Below are 6,000 nucleotides of genomic sequence, written 5' to 3' on the forward strand. Positions count from 1 at the left end.
TGCAATTCAGGCTCCACTGGAGACTCAAAGAAGGCGATGACAAATGCAACAACTGCAAAAAATAATAGCGACAATGTAATTTGTTACAGTGCTGTAACGCGTTACCGACAGTCTTTTCTCCCCTTGCAAGAGGCCGTGCATCTTCACCGCTGCAACTCAGGTGTTTCACAAAAGGAATAAAAAAAAAAGTCTCGAAGCAAAGGATAAATATGAATGCACTTCTTTCGATTTCGACAACGCTGTTAATTATGGAGTAAAGCACATTTTGCTCATTCTAGAATTAAATAATAAACATTTACAGGAAAAACTAATTTTGAAGTAGATATTCACGTTTAACATGCACAGGTTCCATAGACACGTTTGTTTCTTTATTGCATTCTAATTAAAATATTTTTAAAATAAAAAATTATTATCGTTAAGTTAATTTTGTTAACTATCAAACTAATAATTTTAAAACGATTTATGCCCACCCCACTAATCCACAGAAATGTTTATAAAATATATTTTTATTGTTGATAAAAATAACAACTTAGTTTAATGTCACTATAAACACTATAAACACAGAACCAAACAGACACTTTAAACCCATTCTGATGTTTTCAAGGTCACTGTCGATAACTGAGGTAAATCTGTCCCTTGAAGAAATTAAAATACTAATAATTTCTATTTGCAAAGGCCGTGGAGGCTTTAATGTTGTCGTAAAGAGGCAGCTCTTACAGCGCAGCATGTCGTCCTGTACAAAACAGCTGTAAACGCCTCTCAGTATAACATGATACAGGAGAAGGCTGCTCGGGGCGCTGTGGGTGTGTTTGTTTCCATTCTTAACTGGACTGTTTCCACTGTAAAACACACTGTGCGGCTGACTGAAAAGCCTGATGAAGGCGCGTGTTGATGAGGCTCCACGTTACGTCGGTGTGATACCAAATTAAGTGGATCATGTGTGGCACCTTTTATAGATTCAGTTTTCTGCCACCCACAGCCATACTAATAGCTTCTGGTCAGAAAGGAAAATATCTTCGTTGGCTGTTTTAAACGATGCGTGGGCAGAATGCAAAATAATAAAAACACGAATGCAGATGGATAATAATGAATTATTATTTGGGGACCATAAATTTGACCATAAAGGGTTAGAATTTATTTTTTGTTTTTTTAATTATTAGTTTTTACTTATTTTTATTTGCGTAGTGGCGATGGTGTCGTGCACCTGCCTCGCTCTCGCCCAAAACATCAAGTATCAGGCCAACTCGTGGGTGACGGTGTTGTTATGGTGTCAGTGCAGGAGTGTCTTCTTTCTAAGCTGTCCTTGAACGCACCGTTACGGTCTGACAACTCAATCGGCAGCGGAGACGCACAGGTGTTCACCTTCACAGCAGCTTCACTCTGTTTGGAAGTGACGCGTCCTTTTGCGCTGTGACGTTGTCAGTTCTCATTGGTCAGCAGTCTCAATCCAACACCATACATTAAAGCTTTTATCCTAAGGGTTGTATCTTAATATATTATTTTGAAAGCTGTTGGTTGTATTTCTGAAGAGAGACACTGGAACAATAACTGGTGACAGAGCAGTTTTGACTCTTATGATTAGAATCAGTCTGCAGGTAACAGTTTGTACACAATGAAGCACCTACTGCTGGTAGATTTTAGATCATTGTATTGGTTTCATGACTTCTTTGCTAGCTTTAAACATTTTCAACAGTAATTTTGCTTCAAACTTTTGATATTATTGCCTTAAACTTCTCCTACTTATGCCACCTGGCAAAGATGATGAAAATAATTACTGTTTTCATCATCATTTATTCAATTTTCTTTTTTTCATGATTTGCTTTTGAAATGTCACAAACATAATTTAATATTAATATTTAATGGTAAATGGTAAATGGCCTGCATTTGTATAGCGCTTTTCTAGTCCTTAAGGACCCCAAAGCGCTTTACACTACATTCAGTCATTCACCCATTCACACACACATTCACACACTGGTGATGGCAAGCTACATTGTAGCCACAGCTGCTTTAATAACTATAATGTTATTATAATTCTTATTTTGACCAGAACATACCTATCCAAGTAGAAAATGTTTGCCCCTTTTTCTTCAAAAGTAGTTGAAGTATGCAATAAATGCGATTAATTATAGTGGGAACAACTTCTGAATTGTCAGGTGGCCCAGACATCAAGCTCAGGTAGAATAAAATTAGAACATCCTTTTAAATTAAACATAATACATTCCAGTAATCTCTAACTGGTAACATTAATGGGTAATAACTGAGTCACAGACAGCATGAACAAGATACTGCTGTTATTGCAATGATTGATGAAGAGATCACAGTCCTCACATCATGAACATAAAATACCTGCTTCCATCATAGATGGATTGAGTGATTGAAGTGAGCATGTTGTGTTGATCAACAAGTCACCTCCTGTGACTGTTATGCATTATATGGTAGCATCACTGACATTCCCTGCAAGGCTGCTGAGATTTTCAAATAAACATAAGCATTTCCAAGCTCTCCAACACATTTAAACACAAAGCTACTTCATTGCCTGAGCCCGCCGCCCCCCTCTCCACCCCCAACTGTCTCATGGGAGTTGACTGTGGTCGTCCTAGTTGCCCTCTAATGGCCCACTGGGGCCCATTTAAGATCATAAAGAAGGATGACAAGAAAGTTCAGGCAGGATTACAGCATTACGGGTGAATGTTTGTCCTGTTTGACTAGCTTCATTACTGTGTAATTAGCCTGCTGACTGGAAGTACAGAGCATGCAATCTGATATGAAACATGAGATTTACATTGTTGATGTTTTGATATGTCGCCCACGGATGAGCACTTAGAACTGCCAGTGATACAAACTATATTACTATTATTATTATAATTATGATTATTGCAGTTTTAATAGTGTCAAATGTGGGTTTACATTTATATATGAAAGCTGCTTATTCTCATTAATTGTTCATGTTTATTGCAGAATTTTTAAATCACACTTATACAAATATACAAATATTACTTTTACAGTTTTGTTCAGGAAATCTTGCATTTAAGCATATTATAACCAGCAATCTATTTTTAATGTAATCTGAAAATGTTTTCCAGGAAATTATCAGATAAAAGTTACTGGATATGTTGTAGAGTAATTCAGTATTTTGTCAACACACATACAGACACTCACATAGTTCACGTGGCCAGATCTATTTATAGACGGTGATGGGATTCTGCCACTCAGTTGCTCTGTGATCAGGAGCGACCACAGCATGAACGCTAAACAAGCCAAGAGGATAGCAGAGTTAAGACCTTCATAACCTTTGGTATACAGGACAGTTTAAACTGCAGCTTGGCACCATGCAAAAAAAGGGAAAATCACATACGTTCTTAACAAAATCAGCTCAGAATTGCATCAGTCATTGAACTTGCTGTCATTAAAACCTCTTCATGTTTGCTATAAATTTTCCTCATGATGATTTATGACCTCCTGAAAAGTAAGGTAGCTCTCTCCTGGGAAGCTGGGTAAGATGACTCTAATTTGACAATTGCTTCATTGCAACCTACAACATTTTATTTGAGAGTAACAGTGTAATATTCTTTGTTTATTTTAAATTATGCATACATTTTGCAAAAGTAAGACTAACAGCATCTTTCAGTTAATGTGAGAATTTAAAATAATTTTTTAAAAATTTTTTTTAATTTGTTTTCAAAATTAAGAGTAGCTCATTAAAACAAGATTAAAACACACACAAACAGAAAAGAACTGTGAATCCAGAACTGCCAGAATTCCAGTATTGATTACTGACAAAGTGCTATCGGACCCTGATTTAAAACCAATAACACATAAACTCTTGTACTTTCCATGCCATTGCAGAATACACAGAGTAACCATTCACAGTGCAGGCTACAAAAAAATAAGTGAACTCTTAAATGCTGTAACTTTAGCAGTAACAACCTACATAAGGCATTTCCTTTAGCTGTTCAAAATACTTTCCTAACACCGAGGGAACGTTGCAGGATCATTTGTTCAGCAGACATTTTTCAGTATTATCAATATTTGTGGGATGTCTTGATTAAACAGCCCTCTTGAGGTCATCCCGCAGCATCGGGCTAAGGTCAGGACTGACTGGGACATTTCTAAAGCACGTTTTTGTGTGTGTGTTTTCAGCAACTCTGTTCTTGATTTACTTGGTTATTCTCATGATGCATCAGCCAGCCAGGGCTGCCATGATGTTTTTAATTCATCGTTCACTGCCGCAAAGTGTCAAGACCTCAATGTATCAGAGCAAGTGCTCACATTTATTATACTTCACAGCTGAAATGTGACTTTGGGATAGGTGTGCAGTGTTTTTTTATTTATTTATTTTTATTTTCCTGCAAACATAATGTCATGTATTTTTACATACTTTCTCTCTCGCTGTCTGTGTTTGTGTGTTTGAACAGGTTTCTTTCCAATACCACCATTTTTATTCAGGGTTTTCCTTAGTGGACATACAATATGGATAGTTTAATAAATTGCAGAGCTATCTGTAGATGTCTTCTTGTTACACTTTGGGTTTTTTTTAAACCCTATTTAGAATTGTGTTTGGTATATTCTTTGAAGATTGGCCTCTCTTAGGGAGAGTAGCAATCTCGAATTTTCGTAAATTTCTAGACAATGTGTCCTTTTGTGGTTAGCACATCGAGATCTTCAGAAGTGCATCTGTAGTCTTTTCCAGATTTCTGCATGTCTACAATGCCTCTATAAAGGTTGTGTGAATGTTGTTTTGATCAAAGCATTCTGAATTTTATTTATGTAATGCCAAATCACAACAACAGTCACCTCAAGGCACTTTACACTGTAAGGTAATTTCCCTAAAACAATACAGTGAAAACCCAACTATCAAAGAGACCCTTTGAGCAAGCACTTGGTGACAGTGCAAGGAACAACTCCACTTTAGCAGGAAAAAACCTCCAGCAGAACGAGGCTGAGGGAGAAGCAGAAATGTGCCGCAATTGGTTGGAGGTCAGGACATGGCATGGGTCACATTATCCATGCTGTCTTCAGAAGAGCAGACTTTTTATGTCTTTGTATGGATGGGCAGTATACAATCCACACTTCTAATCTCATCTTCTTAATTGGACATAGTTTCAGAAGAGGGTTTTTTTTTTTTTTTTTAGAATAAAACTGTATGTATGCTGTTAATTAATTCAGAATGTCGTTGTCTATAATTGTCACTCAGATGAAGGTCAGACCACATTTCCAAGGTAATCAAAGCAGAAATCCAAGTATTGTCCTAAGCCTCTTCCTGTAACTGACATTCAGTAGCAACAAGAATAACAGACATGCATACATGTTCATGTTTTTCTCAGTATTTTGTATCTGTAGGTTTTGTAATTACCTGTTCAATTACAGAAGTGAAATATGGCACTGACATTTCATTTGCATCTGCACAGGCCACAAAACAAAATGTGTGTTTTAGCATAATGACACTCATTATTAGTCCATTAGTTCCATCGTTTTAGCTGTTAAATGGACCAAGAAAATGGTTTGTTTTTCTGTAGCTCATGAACACGACTGACAGTTAAGCAATGAACGAGCAACAAATGATCATACAGTGTGTGCCTGTGTTTTTTTTCCTTTCCTTTTTCCTTTTTTTTTTTTGGCCTTGAACTTTTGTATTCCATTATGAAAGAAAAAAACCCCAAAACAAAACATGGCATCCAGGACTCTGAAGGCCTATCTTCTCATGTCACTGTACATATCTTGGCAAATGAAGACAAATACTTGTGTGAGTACACCAAGTTCCAGGGGAACCTTCGGCAAATTAATCACTTGCAATTCTATCCATGTCCACTTGGGCGCCTGGCGGGTCCCTGATGCAGCGCCCAGTCTGTAATGAGGGGCACATCGTCCAGTGCTCTTTACAAGCCAGAGTTGCTCCTCAAAACAAGAAAAAAATAAATGAATAAGTGACGCCACCTCTCTGGAGGGGCGTCATTTTCTCAAGATGGCGTGGCGCCTCGACCTCCAAGATCACCCCTTTAC

Source organism: Aulonocara sp. 'chitande type north' Nkhata Bay, linkage group LG2, assembly GCF_057382095.1.
Source record: "Aulonocara sp. 'chitande type north' Nkhata Bay isolate Kocher_YH1m ecotype deep benthic linkage group LG2, A_spYH_male_GT1.1, whole genome shotgun sequence".
Lineage (NCBI taxonomy): Eukaryota > Metazoa > Chordata > Actinopteri > Cichliformes > Cichlidae > Aulonocara > Aulonocara sp. 'chitande type north' Nkhata Bay.